Below are 14,592 nucleotides of genomic sequence, written 5' to 3' on the forward strand. Positions count from 1 at the left end.
GATCATGGGAATGGAAGGGTTAATGTATGAGGAGCATTTGATGTCTCTGGATTTGTACTCACTAGAATTGAGAAGAATAATGGGGGGATCTCACTGAAACGTACCGAATATTGAAAGGCCTAGATAGAGTGGATGTGGAGAAAAGTTTTCAATGGTGGGAGAATCCAGGACTGGAGGGCATAGCCTTAGAGCAGAAGAACGTTTCTTTAGAACAGAGAGGAGAAATTTATTTAGCCAGAGGGTGGTGAATCTGTGGAATTCATTGCCATAGACAGCTGTGGAGGCCAAGTCATTGGATGTATTTAAAGCAGAGGTGAATAGAGTGAAAATGAATCAGCCATGATCAAATGGCAAAGAGGACTTGAAGGGTTGAATGGCCTAATTCTGCACTTATATCTTATGGAATAAGACAAGTAATGAGATGGTGTGGCAGTACTGCAGAGACATAGGTTTGATCCAGATTTCAGATGCTGTCTGTGTATGTAGTTTACATCCTCCCTGTGATAAAGATCAAAAGATTAGCTACATTTGTCCCGTTCATATCCAACCCTAATGCATCTGGAGGCCACGTAGCATGCCCACAATTCACTAAACCTAACCTTACGTCTTTGGAATGTGGAAGGAAACAGGAGTACATGGAGGAAACCCACAAAGGGAGAACATAAAACTCCTTACAGGCTGCAGGGAGAATTAACCCTTGATCACTGGCACTGTAAAGTGATGCTCTAACTGTTTGGCCATCTTGCCGCCCTTTACCACTATGATACCATGACCTCATGCCCTTCCCGATGAAGGGACTCGGCCCGAACCACCCTTCCATAGATGCTGCCTCCCCTGCTGAGTTCCTCCAGCACTTTGTGTATGTTGTTCTGTGACTGCGTGGTTGCTCTGATTTCCCCTTTCACCCCATGTTTGTTGGGGCTAGTGGTTAATTGACGGCTGTAAATTGCCCTTAGTGGGTAGATGAAGGGTAGAATCTGGGGGAGGGTGGTAATTGGGAGTGTGGGGTGAATAAACTGGGGTTAATGTAGGGTCAGTGTAAATGGGTGGCTGATGGGCTAATCTTTGTATAGTATCTCTCATTGTGTAATAATGCTGGTCTGCTTCCCTCCCACATCCCAAAGATGTGCAGGTAGGTTGAATCTATAAGCTCTCCCTTGTGTTTGGTTATATGGAAAACTGGGGTGAAAATAGAAGATGGAACACAAATCATAGAACACTAAAGCACAGTAAAGGTCCTTGGGCCTGTGATGCTGCTCTGATGACTTTTCAACCAACTCTAAAATCAATCTCACCCTTCCCTCCCACTTAGTCCTTCATTTTTCTTACATCCATTATCCTAGCTACGAGTCTTGTAAATGTCTCCAGTGTATCTGCTTCTACCAAGCCAATGTGTGGAGAGCAGGATAGAGTCACAGAGTAATGCTGAATGGAAATAAGCCCTCTGGTGCAACAGGTCCATGCTAATCTCACCGTTCTCCCTACTAGTTCAACGTTCGACCCATAACCCTCCAAGCCCCTCCATCCATGTACCTATCCAACTGCCTCTTAAATATTGCAAGTGTACCCGCTTTGACCACTTCCTCTGGCAGCTCATTCCTGGTATTTCCTATCTTCTGTGCAAAGAAGTTCCCTCTCAGGTCTCTTTTAAATCGCTCCCAGTTTTGGATTCTCCAACCCTGGGGAAAAGATTAGAATTGGCTGGAGGAATTGAGCAAGTCAGGCACTATCAATGGAGGGGAATAAGCACTTGATGTTTCAGGCCAAGGTCCTTCATTAGGACTTTATATTATTTTATAAACTTCTTATGAGGTCACCTCTCAATGCCCTGCGCTCCAAGGGATAAAGATCCAGCATGGCACTCTAGTCCAGGTACCATCCTCATAAATCTCTTCTGACACTAGCTAGCTTTTCAATATCTTTCTATAAGAGGGTGAGTGTACACAATACTCCAAATGTGGTCTCATCCTTGATTTATATAACTACAACATAATACCCGTCCTCCTAAGCTCAGCGGTCTGACTGATGAAGATCGACGCGCTACTGTAGGTAAGTGTTCCCGTGTACCTGTACTTCATGTAACAGTAAACTTGGAGATCTGAGACCCAGAGAGAGAGAAATGGAGAGTTACGGGGAGATGGGGGTGAGGAGAAGAGGAAGAGAGATGGTGAGAGGGAGGAGGAGGTAGGGAAAAAGAGAGAAATAGGGAGTTGGAGAGAAAAAGGAAGGAGGAGAGAGGGAGAGATAGAGAGGAAGGGGAGAGAGAGAGGGGGGGAGAGAGAGAGAGAGATGATGACAGAGGCAGAGAGAAAGGGATATTTATAGAAAGTAACAACATGATAGACTGAGAGAGAGGGGAAAAGAGAGAAGTTATTTCTGCTAGTGAAGGCAAACCCTGGAAGAGTGTTATGGAAATGGGGACACTGGGATTCTCGTTGCCCAGCAGTATCCGGAAACTTGCTCAATTGATCATTTTTAAACCAAGATCAGTAGATGCCAGGTAACCCAATATATACAAAAGGAAAAGACAGACAAACAGTCACAGATCAGCCTAGCAGAACAAATTCAATGGGCTGAAAGGCCTACACAGTTCCTACCTTCCCATGATTACAGTGCTGGAAACAATCTCCTGCCTTAAAGCATCAGTCGTGGGCAGGGGAAATATCATTTTCAATTCTAATTCCCCCTAATTAAACTTGGCTCATTTACTGGGTTAGTTAGGAAGAGTGTTCAATTCTCGACTGCACAGATCCCCCCCAGCCGCTGTACACTGCAATAATAACATTCAGTGCTTTGGGCCGGAGACTGAGCCCACCAGAGAAATGTCCCTACTGCCGATTTTTGATCTGGCCCACACTTATCAAAAATAGTCACACATTCCTTTTGTGTGGGTCTCATTATGTGGCGATATTTTAATACACATTCTTTTTGGGAACTTAATGAGCTGAAGGAGTAGACTCCTTGCCTGCAGCAGCATTGAATAGACGTGGGTCACAGGCAGCAACTCTGGGATTCCGTCAGCTCCAAGCCCCCTCACTGTCTGTGTGAAAGATCAAGAGTTTACACGTTATTGGGAAATATTTCGTTCTTCCTTTATGCTTCACCAGAACAGCAAAACTGTTGAAAAGTGTGGCATTCTTACAATTTGATGAAGGGTCTCAGCCTGAAACATTGACTATCTATTCACCTCCATAGATGCTGCCTGTTTGCTGAGTTCCTCCAGAATTTTGTGTGTGTCGCTCAAGATTTCCAGCATCTGCAGAACCTCTTGTGTTTATGATGTACTCAGTGGGCTGAATGGCTTAATCCTGCTCTTACATATTATAGACTATGTATCTTATGGGTGAGATTGATAGAATCCTCCAAACTTCAGTGAATAGAACCTAAACTTTCTTTAGTTTAAGGATAATTAAGTTAGAGTTATACCACATGGAAACAGGCCCCTTGACCCAATCTAAATTCTTATAGTCTTTTGTTGAAGGACATTTGAAAGGGAAATATTTCCAAAAAAGACATTCACAGGGCTTTTGGAAAAGTGTAAGAGCTGGTTAACACCAGGTAACAAAGAAGAATTGCCATTTGTTCTACAGGATTGGAGTATAAAAGTACAGAATTCTAGGCCTCTGAAAGACATGTTGAAGCTGTTTAAAACTTTGGTCAGGCTGCACTTGGAGTTTGCGTTCAATTCTGGTAGCTCCACTACAGGAAGGATATGGTGGCTTTGGAGAGGGCACAGGGGAGGTTTACCCGGATGTGGCCTGGATTAGAGAGTATCAGCTGTAAGAACAAGTTGAAAAAATTTGGGTCATTTTTCTTCTGGAGCATCGAAGGCTAATTGGAGACCTGCTAGACATTTATAAAATTATAACAGGCATGATTAGGGTAGACAGACAGAATCTTTTTATCAGGGTAGAAATGTCAACAACCAGAGGGCATGCATTTAAGATGAGAGGGGGCATACTTAAAGAGAATGTGTGGGGGCCAAGGCTTTTATGCAGAGAATGGTGTGTGGGGGGAAGGTGGTTGGGTGGGGAGAGGTGAGAGGTGAAAGAGGGGGCATACTTAAAGAGAATGTGTGGGGGCCAAGGCTTTTATGCAGAGAATGGTGTGTGAGGGGTAAGGTGGTTGGGTGGGGAGAGGTGAGAGGTGAAAGAGGGGGCATACTTAAAGAGAATGTGTGGGGGCCAAGGCTTTTATGCAGAGAATGGTGTGTGAGGGGTAAGGTGGTTGGGTGGGGAGAGGTGAGAGGTGAAAGAGGGGGCATATTTAAAGAGAATGTGTGGGGGCCACGGCTTTTTTGCAGAGAATGGTGTGTGGGGGGAAGGTGGTTGGGTGGGGAGAGGTGAGAGGTGAAAGAGGTAAAGGGCCAAAGAAGAAAGGTTCTGCTAGGAGAGGACATTTGACCAACCCACCCATCTCCCCTGTCACTTGGTCTCACTTACCATCTGCCAGCTTGTAGCCCTTCCACTTCCCCCACTTTCTTATCCTGGCTCCTGTCCCCTTCCTTTCCAGTCGTGATGAAGGGTCTCGGCCCGAAATGTTTACTGGTTATACCCCTCCATAGATGCTGCCTAAGTTGCTGAGTTCTTCTAGCATTTTGTGACAGGGTGAGTATTGAGAGGATGTTCCTGCTAGTTGGTATGGAGGACAAAATCTCAAGTAAGGGACTGCCCAGTTAAAATGGAAATGGAAAATAACATTTCTCACCAGATGATGAAACTCTCTACCTGAAGACACCCCATATATCCAAAACTGGGATGGTCAGATTGTGATCTAGAGCAGCTGGAGGAACTCAGCAGGTCAAGGATTATTGATGGAGGGAAGATTTGTTTGCTTTTCAGGTTGAGACTCTTCATCAGGATGAGAGTGGAGAGGAGAGATGGACAGTATTAAGAGGAAAAGGCAGGGGTGATAAGATAGGGTAAGCTTGGTTTTATTTGTCACGTGTATATTGAAATAGCGAATCATACAGTGAAATGTGTTGTTTGTGTCAACACCAACACAGTCTGAGAATGGGCAGCCTGTAGAAGTGCTGCCATGCTCCCAGCGCCAAAAAATGCCCACAACATGAACCAATATGTCATTTAGACTGTGAGAGAAACCCAGAGCACCCAGAGGAAACCCACGCGGGTCCCGGTGAGAACATATACACTGCTTACAGACAGTGGTAGGAATTGAACCTTGATCTTCTGATTGCTGGTGCTGTAATGCGTTAGGCTAGCCGCTACCATACCGTGCCACCCATGAGACTGGTGTCCAAGGTGATTGGTGGACCCAGGATGGGTTATGAATGATGAGCAGATGGAGCGAGGAAGAGGAGGAGGAGGAGGGGTGTAGCTGGGGGTACAAGAGGCAGCTAGATGATAGATGGGAAGCAGACTAAAATGCACAAGGAGCCAGGAGAAGGCCGGGAGGGTGAGCGTTGGAGCAACTGGGAGGGGGATAAGCAGGAATACAAGGGGCTACTGGTTGGTAATCTAATATGTATGGGAGGTGATGGGAACCATCAGGGGAGAGGTGTATGGCCAATGGAACCAGGGGGTCCAGGAGGTGGAAATGGTGGACAGAACCAGAAGGAAGGATGATGGAAATGGATCTCTGTGTCTCAAGATCTTTACAATCCTGGGACTGTAGGGAAAGGGCAGCAAATTGGAGCTGGGGTCAAATTCACATCAGCCATGACTCCACCAAAGGGCAGCATGGGTTTTTTTGGACAGATGGTCAAATCCTGCTCCTATAGTTAGGTGTTAGTTGGATAGGCCAAGCCAAGATGGGCCAGAGGACCAACACTAACCCCACTTCAAGCCTGTTCAGTTTGCTGTTCTGTGGTGGGGGTTTATGCAATGAATTTCACACTGCTTTCCTCCACTCTGTGGATCTTTGTGGGCTCGCTTTTTAGGAAAGCGACACTGCAGGTTCTCGATTATGCAGAGAATGTCTGAGGGCTGATTAAATAACGGCATTACTGTGGCTTCCTCTGGGGTAGCTGCGTGACCAGCTCCCCTGTTGTGCTGTACATTCATGCTGCCATTGTTCTCTCTTCAGTGATTGTTCCCCATCTCAATCCCACCAGGGACAGAACTATTTTTTGATTAAATTAACTTATTCATGAGCAGTATGTTTCTGTTAAACTTGCACTGTAGCCATTGCAATCATTATTTATTTACTTTTAAATCTGGAACTTTTAAAGTTCATAACAGAGCACGTCCTTGGCAATGGTGGACAGCACAGGGCCATTGGCTGACCCCCATTCCATGCCTCTGTCACCTCCTGACTGAGGAATCATGGAGTCATGGATCTCCATCGTATAGAAAACAGGCCCTTCAACACAACCAAGCCAACCAGGTTGTTTCCTGTGACAGTCCCACTTGCTTGCATTTGATCCATGTCCCTCTAAATCTTTCTTCTATCCATGTACTTGGCCAAATTATACCTGCCTCAGCCACTTATTCTGGCAGCTTGATCCATATACTAATTGTCCTCTGTGTGAAAAAATTGTCTCCTGGTTCTCTTTAAATATTCTACCTCACACTTTAAACCCATGCTCCCTGGTTTTGGACTCCTCTATCCTGGGGGAAAAGATGGTGACCATTCAACTTATCTATGGTCCTCATGATTTTATAAACTTCTATAAGGTCACCCCTCACTCTCTAGAAGAAAAGGTCTAACCTATTTGGTCTTTCCTTATACATTGAGGAATCTAGTTCCAGTTATGTATTTGTAAATCTTTGTTTGCACCTTTTCCAGTTTGATGGCATCCTGGTTATAGCATGGTAACTGGAACTGGATGAAATCTCCAAGTACAGTCTTACCAATGTTTGTACAGCTGTAACATGACATTCCAACTCCTTTACTCCATATCCTAACCATTGAAGGCCAGTGTGCCAAACACCTTCTTCACAACCCTGCCTACCTGTGTCTCCACTTCAAAGAATAGACAACAGGTGCAGGAGTAGGCCATTCGGCCCTTTGAGCCAGCACCGCCATTCAATGTGATCATGGCTGATCATCCACAATCAGTAACCCATTCCTGCCTTCTCCCCATATCCCTTGACTCCGCTATCTTTAAGAGCTCTATCTAACTCTTTCTTGAAAGCATCAAGAAACTTTTCTTGAAACTACATACCTGGACCTGTAGGTCTCTCTGTTCCACAAGGCTCACCTGGACCCTAGTATTTACTGTGTGAGCCCTGCCTTGGTTTGCTTTACCAACTCTCATTTATCAGAATTAAGCTCCATCTGCCCTTTTTTGGTCCACGAGTCCAATCTCACTGTAATCTTAGATAACCTTCTTCACTGGCCACTCTGTACCGACTTCACACCCTCCAGGCTGGGCTATGCTGTGCATCACCCGGCTACTGGAATGCATCATGTCCTCATCCCCAATCACCCTGGCTCTGCTGTCCTTCCTTGGTTTGCAGTTTAACATACATCCTCTTAAAATCTTCACCATTAATTCCAATTCCCACCCTGGCCTCAACCATCCCTCTCCTAACCCCCTCTAGCCCAGGTGACACAGCTGGCAGAGGTGCTGTCCAACAGCTTCATACACCCGGCTTCCACCCTGACCTCAGCTGGAGTGTGCACCTTCTCCCTGTCACCGCCTGGGTTTCCTCGCACGTTCCAGATGTGTGGGTTGGTAGGTCAACTGGAAACGATAAAGTGGGTGAGTGGTAGAATTTTGGAGGAGTTGCTGGGAATGTGGGAGAATAGTGGGTGGCACTGTGATTAGTGCAATGCAATTACAACGCTGGTGACCCGGGTTCAATTCTACCGCTGTCGGTACATTCCCCCTGGGACCGCGCAGGATTCCTTTGGGTGCTCCCATTCCAAAGATGTCTGGTTAAGGTTCATGCATTGTGGGCATGCTAAGATGGTACTGGAAGCACGAGGACATTTGCAGGCTGCCCAGCACAATCCCCACTACTTTGATTTGACGCAAATGATACATTTCACAGTAGGTTTCAAAGTACACATGAAAACAAAACTAATAATCTAAATTGGAATTAGTGTAGGATAAACATAAATGGGAGGTTGATGATCGGCATGAACCCGGAGCTGAAGAGCTTGTGCCTGGACAATATCTATTATCCTATTCTCTTGTTTCTTCCGCATTAGAAAACGGTACTGATCTGTAAGGAGGAAAATACTAACTGACTATTTATCAGCTACTAAGCATCACCTTGACTAGTGATGTCACAATAAGTTCCACAGAGACTGCAGATACTGGAAATCTGGATCAACACATCGGAGAAACTGAGTGAGTCAGATTCCGCATTTCCACTGTCAGCTCCACATTTCTTTCTCGCATGCTGAGGGGCAAACTGATCTAAGTTTATAAAATAGACAGGCATAGACAGAGAGTCTATGGGGTCTAATACTGGAGGACATGTGTTTAACAGAGAAAGGGTGAGCTCAAAGGAGATGAGCGGGGAAAGTTTTTTACACAGAGTGGTGCATGCTTGGAACGTGCTGTCAGAGCGGTGGAGGTGTTTAAGAGGCTCTTGGACAGGCACATGAATGTACAAAAAATGGAGAGCTATGGGCCATGTGCAGGCAGAAGGGACTGGTTTAATTATTTTGGCACAGCAGTGTGGGCTGAAGGGCCTGCTCCTGTGCTGTACTGTTTTGCATTCTTCGTCCCGCTGGCAAGGACATGGATGCTTTGCTATGATAAGAGGTGCTTAATGAAGACAGGTTGTTGCTTTGCTCATTTTATCATTATCAGGATTAACTTTGAATTGTTTGCAAATTGTAATAAACCGGCTGTCCCAACTTAAAGGAAGAAATTTAGGGTAATTTGTTCTTTCCTTCAGTCCTAGAAATGGGATTTCCACAAGGATTTCCAAGGGGATTTCCTGTACATGGAGTTCTTGAAGACAATAATGAAGCCTTCTGGGTTGAAGGAATTCTGCTATAGTCATTAGTGAGTTCACTGGGGAGATGTTTTCCTCAGGGATGGGTGGGAATGTGAAGCTATCTTTGACAGGGAAAGGCAGGAACATGGAACTCACTCCCACAGGGAGAGGTGGGAATGTGGAACTTACTCCCACAGGGAGAGGTCGGAATGTGGAGCTCACTCTGACAGAGAGAGGTGGGAATGTGAGGCTCACTCCCACAGGGAGAGGTAGGAATGTGGAACTCATTCCCACAGGGAAATTGGGAATGTGGAGCTCACTCCCACAGGGATATTGGGAATGTGCAGCTCACTCCCATGGGGAGGGATTGAGGTGCACAGTTTATGAAATTGTGGAGAGATGGGTGTGACTGGAGTGGGAGGAGACTGATTTGGAACAGGCATAACAGACTAGATCAAATGATGGCCAGCAGGAGTTCTCCTGAACAGCTCTGTCTCAATTTGATTTACTGCATTTCTCATTAACTTGCTGCTCAGTCAGATATTTGAAACTCCATTTACACAGTGAGATTAGGAGCGTATTTCCTTTACACTGACTGGTCACCTGTCAACAAGAAGGTGCATTTTGATAGCACCTGTCAAGAACTGAAATTCCCATAATGCCTGGACGGACAATGACAAATACAGATCAACCAGCCAATACCAAACCACAGAAGCAGGTCTCAAAGACGAGAGAGGTAAACTTTAAGCTTGATTATCATGAAGAAAAGGGTTTATGGAGTCACAGAACAATACAGCACCGATACAGGCCCTTTGGCCCAGCTGGTCTATGCTGACCACAGTGCACACCCAGCTAGTCCCAATTTCCTGCAGTCAGCCCATATCCTTCCAAGCTCCACCTCTCCATGTACCTATCCAAATGCTTCTTAAATGATCCTATTGTACTTAACCACTTCCTCTAGCAGCTGAAGTTCGAAAGGGGTACAGGAAAGATTCACATTAGTGGAGCTGGAGGTCTTGAGTTATAAAGAGAGACTGGTCTGGGTGGGATTTTCTTTTTCCTTATAGAGGTATATAAAATCATGTGGGGCATAAGTCACATGAATAGTTGCAGTCTTTGCTCCAGAGTATGGGAGTCCAAAATTATAAACCATAGGTTAGATGGGAAAGATTTAAAAGGGACCTGAGACACAATCACTTCACAGAGGTCTATGGTTCAAGCTGCCAGGGGACATTGTGGAGATGAGCACAATAACAAGATTTAATAACATAGCATGGAAAGGAAAGGTTTAGAGGGATATTGGCCAAATACAGGGAAATTGGACTAGCTTGGGTAGACAGGTTGGCTGTCAAGGGCCTATTTCCATGCTAAATGACTCTATGACCCTCGGCAGAGTTTGAGGAGAGTGGACATCCCACAGATTTGTACGGATTAGATTACAGAGCTGGGGAGGGGTGGTGGTATTCATAATTGAGGCTGAACTCACTCTGAGAAGATGTTGCTAATTATCTCTGCACCGTTACTGAGTAAACTTTCCTTCAAGAGACCACAACACCACCAATATTCCATGTGCTGATCAATATTTTACAAAATAGTAGTGATGTCCCATCTTTTAGAGTCATAAACTAGCTGACTACGTTCCCAATTACATTCTCATCTAAATTGTTCACACAGATACAGGCAACACGCATACCCTGTCTTTAAAGAATTCTAACTTGTGAGGACAAGCAGAGAGACCGGGACAGAGTACGGGGGATTGGGAGAGAAGGACAGGTATATGGATAGCAAAGTGGGGCAAACTGGCAAGTGAATTGGGAGGAAGTAAAGGAGCTTGAAGACTCAATGTTTTAGGAACAGCTTCGTCCGCTCTACTGTCAGATTTCTGAATGGTCCATGAACCCATGAACACTACTTCACTATTACTCTTTTGTACTATTTATTTTCATTGTAACATAGTAACGTCTGTGTCTTGCAATGTACTGCTTCGACCAACAACAGTTTCATAGAATATAGTATATCCATGATTCTGGTTCTGTTCATGCAGATCACATCGTTACCAGTGAATGGCAGTAGTACAAGGTAACAGAATGCAGAATAAAGTGGAACAACTACAGAGAAAGTGCAGTGCAGTTAGGCAATAAGGGGCAAGATCATAAGGAAGAGTATTGTGAGGTTAAGAGATCAGCTTATCTTTGAATGCAGCACTTGGTCAGCATGGATGAGTTGCAGGAACAGTTTCTGTGTTGTTTAACTCTACGACTCTCTGACATGAGGGAGGTAGGATCTACATATAGAGCCAGGCCAGGAGTGTTTGCTGCATGTAGACATTCCAAAGGTTCCAAAAGAGGTCCCAGCTTTTACAGCTTAGCACTCCTGCAGAGGTCCAGCACAAACACCGATGTGGCAAGGGAGCTGTTGTATACCCAAAATCAATGTCACCATAATTTGCCCATGATATATGGGATGGAATCCAGCGAACTGCTCCCTGTCAGACTCGGCCTCAGGCCAAACTGTCAGACAAGGGCTGAAGATTCTGGCGGTACATCAGTAATTGCTGCTAAAACCTGGACTGCACTGAGTGGCGTTTCCAAATCTAGTGAAGGGACATATAATTAACCAGCGGTGTGCTGTGGACGTACAGCCCAGCTGCGCAGGAATGCGGACAGTTCAACTCTATGAGTGAATACACCCATGCTACTGTTCTGGCCGATCATCTACCTCAGCATCACTCTGTGCAAACTGCCACCCATGAACCTGCCCCCCCTGTCCTTCATATAGTCAGCACAGAGCCCTTGGGTAGAGAATTCCAAAGGTTTTCCATGCTCCGAATAAAGAGGTTTCCACTGGAATTGGAATTGGTTTATTATTTTTACATGTACCCACTCCAATACACTGAAACACTTGTCTCACACACTGACCATACAGATACCCACTCCAATAGATTGTGAAGCTTGTTTTGCACATTAATCATCTGTGCCATTTCATGACACAGTGCTATGATATGGTACAAGGTTAAACAATAATGGAATGCCGAATAAAGTGTTACAGTGGCACTGTAGGCAGACAATAAGGTGCAAGTTAATGAGGTAGATCCTGAGGTCAGGAGTCCGCCTTATCATACTAAGGAATCATTCTAAGTCTATTAACAGTGTGGTAGAAGCTTTCCTTGAGCCTGGTGGCATGTATTTTCAACCTTTTGTATCTTTTGCCCAGTGGGAAGGGTGGGAAGAAGGGAGGATGTGTGGGGCGGATATGTTCTTTGATTATGCTGGCTGCTTGACCAAGCCAGCGAGAAGTATGGACGGAGTCCATGGAGGGGAAGTTGCTTTCTGTAATTTGTTGAGCAGTGTCTACAACTCTATGTAGCTTCTGGCAGTCACTTGCTGAGCTGCTGCCATATCAAGCGAAATGTATTTGGTCAGGATGCTTTCTACAGTCCATCAGTAAAGATTGGTGAGGGCCAACGGTGACATGTTAAATTAGTTTAGCCTGCTGAGGAACCAGAGGCACTGATGTGCTTTCTTGGCCCTGGCGTCTACGTGCTTGCACCAGGACAGGCTACTGGTGATGCTTACTATTATTCTGAGATGACAGCCTTTGGTTCTTCAGGGAAAGCATTTTCCCTAATTTACCCACATTTTGGGCATCTCAATAACTTCACCTCTCATTCTTCTAAAGAATATCATCCCAGACTGCATAACCTTTGATCCTACAAAAGTCATGGTGAAGCATCTCTGCTCTCTTTATCACGTCCAATCAATGTACTGAAGAGAACTTCCTGGGACTCATTCGAAACTGTGTGCAGTTCTGGTTGCCCCATTATAGGAAGGAAGTGGAGGCTTTATAGAGGATGCAGAAGATGCTGCCTGGATTAGAGGGTACGTGCTATATGGAGAGGTTGGAAAAACCTAGATTGTTTTCTCCGGAGCGTCGGAGACTAAAGGGAGAGCTGATAGAGGTTCTAGATAGGCTGGACAGTCAGAATCTTTTTCCAAGAATGGAAGGGGGCATAAATGTCAAGTTAGAGGGAGAAAGTTCAATGGAGATGGGCAGGATGGTTTTTTTTTACACAGACAGTGCTGGATGCCTTTGAAGGGCTGTCAAGGGTGATGATGGGACAGATACAATAGTGGTGTTTAAGAGGCTGTTAGATACATGAATGTGCAAGGAATGGAAGAATGGAAGAAAAATGGAAGGTTATGGGTAGTGTGGGTTTAGTACTTTTTTTTAAGGATTATATGGGTCGGCACAACATGGAGGGCGAAGGGCCTGTACTGTGCTATAGTGTTCTATGGTTCTATGGTTCTACTGTGGACCACGTGCAGGCATTAGAGATTTGGTAGTTGCTTGGCACAGGTATTATGGTGTGTATATTGGGAACATTCTATATCTATATCTATGAAAATCGTACTGAACTCTAACAGGCCCATTTGCACCAATCCCATTTCAACCTCCCCACATTCCCATCGACTCTCCTTAATTTCCACCCCTCACCCACACACTGGGGCAGCTTTCCGCAGCCGATTAACCCACAACCCGCCCACCTTTAGGATGTGGGAGTAAACTGCAGCACCTGGGGGAAAAGCACACAGTCACAGGGAGAGCATTCAAACTCCACACAGAGAGTATTTCTGGAGCTGTGAGGCAGTGTCTCTGCTCACTGTACAACATGCAAGCTGAGAGTTCCCTGGCTCAACTCACCCCCAAGACAAGGGGCTCTCTCTCCCCACCACGCCCCATCCTGTACTTCATGGGAGAGCCATCCTGAGTCCTGGGCTCAGACTTCAGGGGTGGAGTTTGATGCCACATCTGGTCCACCCTGTTACAGCTAACACTGCCCTAATCTCTGGTTTCTGCTGGCCCACGGAAATTAACATTGAGACGCATCACACTGTGCTGTTGCATGGAGGCAGTCACAGCCCACAGCAGCCTGAACAAACGTAACCAGTCGGGCGTGAAATGACATTAATATCTCTGCAACTGAGACAATGTCTGAGCACGGGAAAGGTCAGGGGTGCACTCATTTGCAGAAGTACATTTCCAGTTGTCTGCGGTTAGCACCACGCTAAGACAGCTCTGGAAGGGAGGTAAAGAAGGTGGAAGGTGGTCTGCATATATACTGGGTGATTGCAGCAATCACTTTGAATTGGAATTGTTTTATTGTCACATGTACCGAGATGCAGTGAATAGGGTGTTCTGCATACGGTTCATACAGATCAAATGTTCACACATTACATTGAGGTAGGCCAAGGTAAAACAATCACAATGCAGAATAAAGTGTTGCAGTTACAAAGAGAGTGCATGCAGTGCAGGCAAAAAATAAGGAGCAAGGTCATAGCAAGGTAGATTGTGAGGCCAAGTGTCCAATTGATCATACCAGGGAACTATTTTTAACAACGGGACAGAAGCTGTCCTTGAGCCTGAGTGATACCAGCTTTCAGGCCTTTGTTATTTTTGTCTAATGGAAGAGGGGAGAACAGAGAATGTCCAGGGTGGGAGGGGTCTTTACTGAGGCAGAGAGAAGTATGGGCAGAATCTGTGGAGGTGAGGCTGGTTTTGGTGATGTTCTGTGAAAGATGTTGAGAAATTATGTCAGAACTTTGGAAAACAGAAGCCATTTGGCTCCTCTTGTCTACCCCACCATTTAGTATAATCTGCTGCAGACCTCTCTACTCTTCTGCTCCAGTTGTATAGAGCCTCAATTCCCTGATCTTTCAAAAATGTGTCTACGCCC

General features: G+C 45.4%; 1 protein-coding gene across 10 annotated transcripts in view; it reads right to left on the reverse strand.

Moving 5' to 3' along the window:
• znf521 (zinc finger protein 521) overlaps window positions 1-14,592 on the reverse strand; it is a 464,427-nt gene that overhangs the window by 98,115 nt on the left and 351,720 nt on the right. The window contains exon 8 of one of the 10 annotated variants that reach the window (XR_012098951.1): window positions 2,966-3,040. The exons of the other annotated variants lie outside the window; for them this stretch is intronic. The gene's annotated coding sequence lies outside the window, so the exon portion shown is untranslated. The remainder of the gene's footprint in view (window positions 1-2,965; window positions 3,041-14,592) is intronic. 10 annotated transcript variants of the gene reach the window in all.

The sequence above is a fragment of the Hemitrygon akajei genome, chromosome 1, assembly GCF_048418815.1.
Source record: "Hemitrygon akajei chromosome 1, sHemAka1.3, whole genome shotgun sequence".
Lineage (NCBI taxonomy): Eukaryota > Metazoa > Chordata > Chondrichthyes > Myliobatiformes > Dasyatidae > Hemitrygon > Hemitrygon akajei.